The sequence below is a fragment of the Vollenhovia emeryi genome, unplaced genomic scaffold (genome assembly GCF_000949405.1).
Source record: "Vollenhovia emeryi isolate VEMERY1.0 unplaced genomic scaffold, V.emery_V1.0 DF939274.1, whole genome shotgun sequence".
Classification (NCBI taxonomy): Eukaryota; Metazoa; Arthropoda; class Insecta; order Hymenoptera; family Formicidae; genus Vollenhovia; species Vollenhovia emeryi.
In genome coordinates, this window is record NW_011967092.1 from 94709 (window position 1) to 104157 (window position 9449).

The 9449-nt window shown below is 44.0% G+C and overlaps 1 protein-coding gene across 1 annotated transcript in view; it reads left to right on the plus strand.

The window, feature by feature from the left end:
* Positions 1-1840: 1840 nt before the first annotated feature.
* Positions 1841-9449, plus strand: part of LOC105559417 (RNA-binding protein Musashi homolog Rbp6) — a 113764-nt gene continuing 106155 nt past the window's right edge. The window contains exons 1-2 of the mRNA XM_012007676.1: positions 1841-2381; positions 4693-4864. The gene's annotated coding sequence lies outside the window, so the exon portion shown is untranslated. The remainder of the gene's footprint in view (positions 2382-4692; positions 4865-9449) is intronic.

Here is a 9449-nt window from a genome sequence, read left to right on the forward strand (position 1 = left end):
ATAAATAAAAATATTAGTATTCTAAAAAACCATTAACAAATTAGAATTCACATGAAAAATGCCTATATTGTTACATATTCGTTTACAAATAATATAAAATAGAAAGGAACGTTTGAAGAAGGCAAATATAATCTTATTGCAAGTACACTTACCAATTACCACATTAGCAAAAGACGAATTTTCTATTGCAATGGAGTTTTTTGCACCAGTCCACGAAAATTTATGTCCTACGTCAAATGTCATACAGCTTGTAAATATATTAGAGACCATTTTTTGCACATTTTTTTACAGTAGCGCAAGCCTTTCTGCCATGTGCATAGTGATCACGTGACTACCATGAAAGACTCGTACATATAGGCAACGTGGGGGGTTTCTAGAGACCAGCGTAATTATTTATCATTCAATTTTACATCGCATATTAGGGAAATAAAATTGCATATTAGGCAATATTTGTTTTTCGCAAGAGTTAAAAATTTCGATAGGCTGGTCACGAGATGACCGCCACGGCACTATTGAAAAACCAGTTGTCGATTACGGATGGCTGCCGCAACGATCAACGTGTTGAGCGAGCAACCGTCCCGTATACGTGCCGTAATCTCCGCGAAGAAACGCGTTGTTCACGCGCGTATGACGCGATAATCGAAGCGTTGACGCGTCCCGCGTGTGCTCTTATTATTTACGCGACGATCGGCGACGACGTCGACGTCGGCGCAGTCGTTTTCGCATGCCAAGCCGCTCGGTCCCGCATTAGGATCCACGTGTTGGCAACGCTATACGCTCTCGCTTATCTACGTTACCATTTTATCCGCTACTTTACGCAAGTCCAATTCGCATTCCTTTCATCGGTAACAAACGAGCCGATGCGCAAAGCCGCGTACGCCGCTGGCAGCTTGGACGGAGACAGCGCGTAAATCGATGCTCGCGCATTGATTTATTAACGCGATACGCCGCGCCGTACGGTAACGTCACACTCGCTCGGTATCGCGGTACACACTGGCTGCCCAATAAACGTGAAAGTTAAAATAACTTTTTCCCTTATTCACATTTTACTCGAGTCTATTTCTCGATCGTGAATCCACCGTCTAATCTATCGACTTCTCTTCAGTTTTCACTTCAGACCTCGATAAATTTATCACGATCAACAAATTCTATTACGACAGCGGCAAAGATTCATAGTCGCCAGTAAATAATAAATAAAAAAAAAAAGATTAACGATCCAACTGGCAGAATTATTTATCTACAATTAGTTCCACAACGTTTCGACCATCCAGAGATTGTGGTCTTTTTCAAGTGGTATGTACAAATTACCATCAATACTGTGAATCGAGAGGTGCGAAAGAGAGCGTAGTAATATCTAACAAATAAGTGCCAATGAAGAAAAAGGAAAAACGAATGTACAATGTAACATGTCAGCTTATAAAAAGTTGTGAGAGATACGGGTTCATGTCCACCGCTTAAAATTCTATTATATTTTAATAGACTCCAGATTGAGGCGATAACGATGAAGAATCAGATGTTATATCCGTCGTCTACGATTCACCGAAATACCTGCTAATTCGATTTTATTTGCCGGCGCTAAGAATAGCTGGTCTCAATGCGCCAATTGGTATACCGAAAAACTTGACGGCTGAGATCTCGCAGCGCGCCTGTAATAACCCGCGGCTTGACGGCGATGTAGATCGAAAATTCGACCATTGCGAGCGACGGAGACGGGCCGAGGGGTGGATAAGAAACTCGAGTTTCCCCGAGAACGACGTTACCGAATAAAGGGTTAAGTAGTTGTGGCGTCTGAGGTGCGTCAACGCGGCGCGGCGCGGCGCGGCGCGGCGGCGGAGGGAGGCTAGACTCGACTCGACTCGCGGCTGTATCGGCTTGCGGCCGGGCCCATTAGCGTGACGCGATGCACCGTCTACATAAATACCCGCCGACGCTGCGGCCGGTACCACCGGTTGCCACTTTGCGGCGGAACGCGAGCGAGCGAGCGAAGAGACGAGCGAGCGAGCAAGCAACGCACGAGCGCCGGGCGCAAGCGCTCTGACGTAACGTTATATCACTCTCGAGGCTTTATACATACTCTATCGAGAGGAGGTCTGCCCCCTACCCCAAGCGCGGCTCCATGTGGCGCCTGAGCAGCGTCGGTGGGGGTAGAGCTCTCCTCTTCCGCGAGACACCCTCGGCGGCGACGATGTCAAACTCAGTCGCGAGCCGAATATCGTGTCGTTTGTGCGTGTGTCGTGTCGTGGTCGTGTCGTGCCGTGCCGTGCCGTGTCGCGTCATCGCGCGTCTCCCCGTCGTTGTATCGCGCGCGCGATACGATAAGACAAAGGGCCGCGTTATCTCGCACGCGTCTCTCGTCGAGAGAGAGATAGAGCGCACGTCAGGTTCGTCTCCACAATTCTCACCCCACTCTTCTCTCTCTCTCTCTCTCTCTCTCTCTTTTTTCCCCCCTTTCTCTTTGCCGTCGCCGTCTTGCGATAGTAGGGTGGAAAAAGTAGTCGAGCGAACAAAACAGCGCGCCGTTCACGCTCCGATAGCGTTCTTTCTCTCTGTCTCCCGCGCGGAATCTCGATACCGCGATTTTCTCTCGTGCGTATACGTTCCACGGTGCCTCGCTCTGCCGCGGTGGAGGTTGGCGAGCCTCGCGAGACAGCTCCGATATCGGGGCGATTCGAACCGCAAGCTGCCCCGACGACGGATTCTCACGAAGCGGAACTCCGGTCCTTTTCCGACCGGGAGTTATCGGGAGGGATATCGGAAGATTTAGTTACGTGCGTGAGAGAGCCAAAATCGATAACCCGTGGGGGCAGACACACGAAACGTTCTGGCAGACGCGTCGCGACGCCACGCCGCGAGTCGCGACGCCGTGTGTGGCTTGTACGTGCACGTTTAACCCTTAAAATTCTCCCCGATGGGGATTTTCGCATCGTGGATGCCAAGAGTACAGGACACCACCGGCGTATTTATGCGTTTCCCCGCTTGTATTCCCCGCTTGTATCTCAGACGTCAAATAAAGACTTACCTCACTCTATATCTATACCGAAATTACGCTAAGATCGAACACTATGTAGGTCGGTTAATTAAAAATAATTTAAACAATGATATAATAAGTAGATTCTCGAAAATTTCACAATTATTGTATTAAGGACTTGAGAGAGTTCGATACTTTTCATGGTGTGCTAAAAAAGTGCTTAATGTATTCGCAACATACAATAGAGATGTCTGTTCGGTTAAGCTCGTGCGTTTCGGCCCACAATTCGGGCCATCTTCAGCGAGTATATTTACATGCAATTTTTGATGTAGTTCTTTGATACCGGAAGTGCGAACTTTGAGATTGGAAGGTCGAAAAGCCACAACAATATTGCGATACAATTCTGTAAAGTGTAAATGAACATACAAGGTGTCTGACGCAAGAGTATCCTTGTGAAAAACGGTGGTAGATTGGATCAGACTACGGAAGAAAAACCATGTACCATTTTACAAAATTTGCAATAGTTATCGAATAATTTATTGAAACGTCTGAGCGAATGAGCGCGTGGAAAGCGGTAGGGCGGGCACGAGCGGCGAGCGCGAGCGGTGAGCGAGACGGGACATACATTACCTAAACACATCGCTTACTGTTTTTTGTTTCCGGCGCGGAGTCACGTCGTGCGTCGCTCCACCTCGCTCACCGTTGCTAGGAGATCTGGAAAATAAAGCTATCTGACACACCTTCCGGGCCCAGCCTACCGCTCTCTACGCGCTCATTCGCTCAGACGTTTCAATAAATTATTTGATAACTATTGCGAATTTTGTAAAATGTTGCACGACTTTTTTTCTTAGTCCAACCTAATCTACTACCATTTTTCATAAAGGTATTCTTGCGTCAGACACCCTATGTATAAAGGTAAAAATATTAAAAAATATGGTAAACTCACCGTGAATAAATGAACAAAGTTGCGAGGCATCGCTGATAGTGAGATATCCGTTAACAAATAAAAGTATATTAAATAGATTGAATATAAGTAGAAACAATATTCCGTATTAAAAGTAAAAATTATAATTTAAAATAAGAGTATTGCCATGTGCCTCGGTGGTCGTCTAGCGAGAGGGAGGTCCAGGTTCAAACCCTGGCCGAGGTGATATTTTTTCGCAATAAACTTAGAATAGAATATTTAGACACTGCCACCCTGTCACGGCTCTGAGTCCTTTAAATTCTTTGAAATTTAAAATAATTTAAGTATTAATCGCTCACTGTACGTGATTAACTTGTATCAATTTTGTAATGTACCCAGTGAGTACAATTGAATTAGGAATTTAAGGATTGAACGCGTGCGTCTCTTACCGACACGCTTGTTTTTTTTAGTCACTACGAAGTTATAACAGGCGACAATTATATATATAAAGATACAGAAATTAGCCTCCCGAGCCCGACGATATGGAAGTAGCGCCAACGCTATACAAATTCCGATTTCGCCGCGATGTGCTAAGTCGCTCTCGTTTTTTTGTTGCGACGGCCACGTGTCCCCGATCGATATAGGGTTAACGAAGTTTGCACGTGCGACGATTACATAGATCGTTAAATCCGGTGGCAATGAGCTAGAAAAGTGACGGAAAGCGGAAATATAAAACCGAGGGGACGGAGAGGGGGGGGAGGGGCGGAAAGAATGGGGCGAAATGTGGGAGAAGATAAAAGGAAGGCGTGTGATTTCCCAGGAATGCACACAGCGATCGCGGATAGCGGTCCGCATGACATGAGGGAGAAGCGTGCGGCGCGTCCGGCGCGCACAGAGAGATCATAACCCGGATGCAATCCCGATTGTGCTGATGCATCCCGGCGCTCCGAGAATCGCCAGCGATCGCGTTGTCCTAACATCGGTGTCTCCATGTAGGTACATAATATAAGTACACAATACACACCCTGCGTTCTGCGCGCGCATATGGATTTTCGAGAAGAGATTTAAGTTTGCATTCTCGTTACGACATCTCGCGCGTTTCGCAACGAGGCGTTTAGCGTGCGAGACAAACGCGTATACTTATGTAGAGAGCCCGCGCGGCTTTTACTTGAAAGCCGGGACGCGTATTTCCGCGACGAGCGAGATACCGGGAATTAAAATCTTTGCCCTCGCGAGCACCGATCGGAAAGCGATGCGTTTTGCGTTTTCGATTAAGAGGATTGCGCTGCCTATCGGGTCGAGGGATACCTGGTCTTATGCTGGATCGGTACACGGACGGGCGAAATGGCAAGATACGCGAAGACGGGATGATAGTTATTTCGAATCCGATCGGTGGTGCTCTTTGCCCGCCGAACTGGCGAAACAGACTGGACCAGATGTTGTCTAAATCCGTACCATCACGCCGGCATGAACCTTTCTCCTCGCCTCGCCCTCTTCTCCTTTGCTTCCCGGTACTACTGTGCAGAGCCGAGCCATTTTCTATCCTTACTACTACTAGCTGTCACCGTCAAGACTAACATCCGAAGATTCTTTATCTTTCTATCTAAACTAAGGTGCACACACCGGCGAAACTTTTCGCTTTTCACACTCTAAGATCCCAAGAAAGAGAGGAAAGGAATAAGGAACGTGAGAAATTTTTATATTCAACATCACTGAAGGTGGCTCGAATTGAGCCGATCGGAAAACATGTATTTATAATAGGAACAAAGTTTATTGTCGCCAGTATATAATTAATGAGAATAGAAAGGATTATTAGACGACCCAACTGGCAGATGGTTTAAAAGATTACATCCAACGTTTCGACCATCCGGATTATGGTCATTTTCAAGGATAAGCGTACCAAAAGGTCAAGACGTATCTAACTTTGGTCAAATTATAAAATTGAAACGGACGTCCATCGCTAAGGCATCGGTCACTACATGTATTTATAATATTGTTACGCGTCCGCACACCATCGAAGACTCAGATGGGTCCAAAGGTCTTTTTTTCCTTGGAGGGGCCAGCGTCACCAGGGAACTTTCTCTCGATATTCCAAAGTTTCATGACCGATCCGAAGTCCTTCGCAATCGATCCCACTTCTAATACCAAAATGCTGTGCGTCCGCACACTCCCGAGTCCGCCGCGAATAAACGACACGTTAGTAAGAACTCAAAAAGGATCTTTTTATTCTGAGATTTCGTGCAGAGCCGTTCTGTTCCAAAACAGGCAAATTCGTCGGATGCAAATGGATAATTAATCAGTAGCGTGAAGAAACGCACTTTCCAAAAGAGAGGCACGCTTCAGCCCGAGCGCGGGAGGGCCGTCTTTATGCGGGCGCAACAATATTTATTAATTTTTGTCCTTGTTTGCGATGTTGACATTTATATATACATATAATTTTTATTTTACTAATTTTTAACGTATTCCAACGACATTTAATAATAATTAAAATGACCAGTCACGTACCTTTTAAATTTAATGTATCGTAATTATTGATTTAGGGTGTTGAAAAAGACTAAGTAAAGTCGAGTTCACCTATGTAAATTATTAAGAATATAATTGATTTTTCCAACATCCTCTATAGTAGCTCGTTATTTTTGGCTTTTAAAATTTGGTCAATTGTTTATACATTCAACGAGCGTCCACACTATAATATTTATTAAATTGACAATCTTGATATGCAACAAGAACCGCGTCGTACTCTGCCTTCTTTCATTACTTTAATTGATTGTTAATTTCATTATCGAAAGTATTGTAATCGCTCTTTTTTAGTTATTTTTTTATTCAAGTTTCAATCGGTTACCCGAACATTTTACATTCAGTTATTCAGTACGGAAAGTGGGAGTTTTAGATTGCGATTGATTGGGCACGCGCATGCGGCGGTGAAGGGACAACGGCTATCACGAATTTGGATGGATTTATCGCGGGCCATCTCGTTACTCGCTCGCCGCATTCGCGCGTGAGTCGCGCGCGTGCGGCGACGACGGACGGCGCGTGTATTTCTGGCGGAACGTCAAGTGGGATAAGAAGAGTATTTCTCAAAGCGGTTGAGAGGTGCACAGGCCGGCTCGCAAAGGTCGAGTTTTGAGGGACTCGAAATGCGAATCGTTTGCACGTCCTGAATTCTTAGCGTCTTTCAAGGGAAAAAGAAACGTACGCGGAATCGCGATTACAGTTGTCGACGCAATTGGCGTACGTGGACGTCGTTATTTTCGCCGAAAAGGTTAATGCAATCTGAACGCGTTGAACTTTTGCCCGCGCGCTTCAGCGTCACTGGTCGACCGAGCCGAGAGGCTCCTTTAGTACATATCGCTAATTTGGAGTTTTCCTTCAAAGAACTCTGGAATTTTATTTATTTACTTATTTAGTGACACGAAAGTTTGAAATGATATTTAATCAAATGTCAATAGTGCACGCACAAGATATAGTACAATGATGGACAGAATGGTCGCAACACTTTTTTTTATGAGTTTAGGAACGTGCATTTAAATTCAGAGTTACGTTTTAAAATCTCTGAAAAATATTTTACTCAATGACAATTCCGAAATCATTTTGAGCATTTCTGATCTATTCCTCAAGTAAAATTTTTCTCAGAGAAATTGTTAAGGAATCCTGAACGTAACCCTGAATCCAAATGCGCGTTTTTCAACTTATTTAAAAGAGTGTTGCAACCATTCTAGCCATCACTGTACAGCGATGGACAGAATGGTTGTAACACTTTTGTAAATGAGTTTAGGAACACGCATTTACATTCAGGGTTACGTTTCAAAATCTTCTCCGAGAAATATCTTACTCGATGGCCGTTCCGAAACCATTTTTAGCATTTCCGATCCATTTCTTGAGTACAATTTTCCTAAGAAAAAAATGTTTTAGAACATAAACCTGAGTCCAACTGCGCGTTCCTAAACTCCTAAAAAAACCGTGTTGCAATCATTCTATTCACCACTGTACATATTACATAACGTTCTGTTCATTTATGTGTATTAAATATGAATACGTCACGGAGAAAAGATATAAGTTATAATGACAGAAATGGTTTCTTGATGCGATATTTGTTTGCATAACGCATAAGAATTTATTTTTGCGAATTTTTCGGTCTCTTATGCATTATATTTTATGCACTATACAAGATCCGCAGAAATGAAAATGAAGAACTTCGATTGATATATTCCCTTATGCGTTATGCGTTATGCAAAAGTCTGCTCCCGGCTTTTACTGGAAACTTTCGTTGGCTGCACGATTTATTTAACCGTTTATCTTTTGTTAAAAGACGAACGTTAGAAAGAACAACAAAGGGCACTGAAGAACTCATTTGTTTCTTAAGGATATTTATTTTAGATATGCGCGCGCAAAAGATTCCCGAGCTCGATGTCGAGACGTAAACCCGTTGCTGAAGTAACTGCCGATTTCAGTTGCGTTGCTGATTTCGCTATTTCGGTGGTTTTACTGTGCACGCAGTAAAATCGTACGAATCGAATGTCCAAGTTTACGGTTCGTTATGTGGAACGACAAATCACTTCAGACATAGCCGTTGATAGGCGAAACGATTACGTTGAAATCCTGTAATAAATCGCTCGCGTGACGCGTCGGCAAAACCGCATTTATTTCTCATATCGCTGCGTCCGATTAAATGCATCTGCTTTTACAGTTGTCACACATACGATTATTGCATCTTCTTTTGATCTTAATCAGTTTGTGATATTTATTGGCATTAATATTATTACATTGATTATCAAATTAACAATATGATAGTACGTGAAACAGGACCAAGATGAATCTAACAATCAATTAGAGACAATGCCATTTCCGGGTTGGATCTAACAATAAGTAATCTAATAATATTTCTGTGTGAATTTTGTACGTTTTCCAACTTGGTGAATTGAGTGCCAATTATTTAGCGGTCTTAAAACGCAGCTTTCTGTTGAAACAGTAAATATACAGGGTGTTATGTAATACTCGTCTCGCCTCTTATTTACGGATAGAGCGGACTGGGCTGAGCCGAAAAGTCCTCTACCATTTTGCAATTTTCGCAATAGCTAACGAGTTATTAATTTACAAATTGCTATCTTTTAGCCCGGCCCACCGCCCAATTCAAACGCGCGGCGAGATGCGGCCGTCCCACGGTCGGCGTTGCTAGGCGCGCGAGTTGTTTATTATACGCCCTAGCCGTGTGTCATAAACAATTCCCCGCGCGTCTAGCAACGCCGATCACGGGACGGCCGCGTCTCGCCGCGAGCTTGAATTCGGCGGTAGGGCTAAAACAGCGATTTTTAATAATGACTAACTATTGCAAAAATTGTAGAGGACTTTTCGACTCAGTCTAGTCTGCTCTATCCGTAAATAAGAGGTGAGGCGAGTATACATAACACCCTGTACATGTACTAAATATCTGTATATACTGTATACAGGGTGTCAGATTCGATATGGACGACCCCAAAGATTATAGTAGATTGGGTTAAACTGAGAAGAAAAGTTGGTAATTATGCATAAAAGGGGCCTCCTCTCCGATTTGCTTTATTTTTAAATATGTTGTTGAGG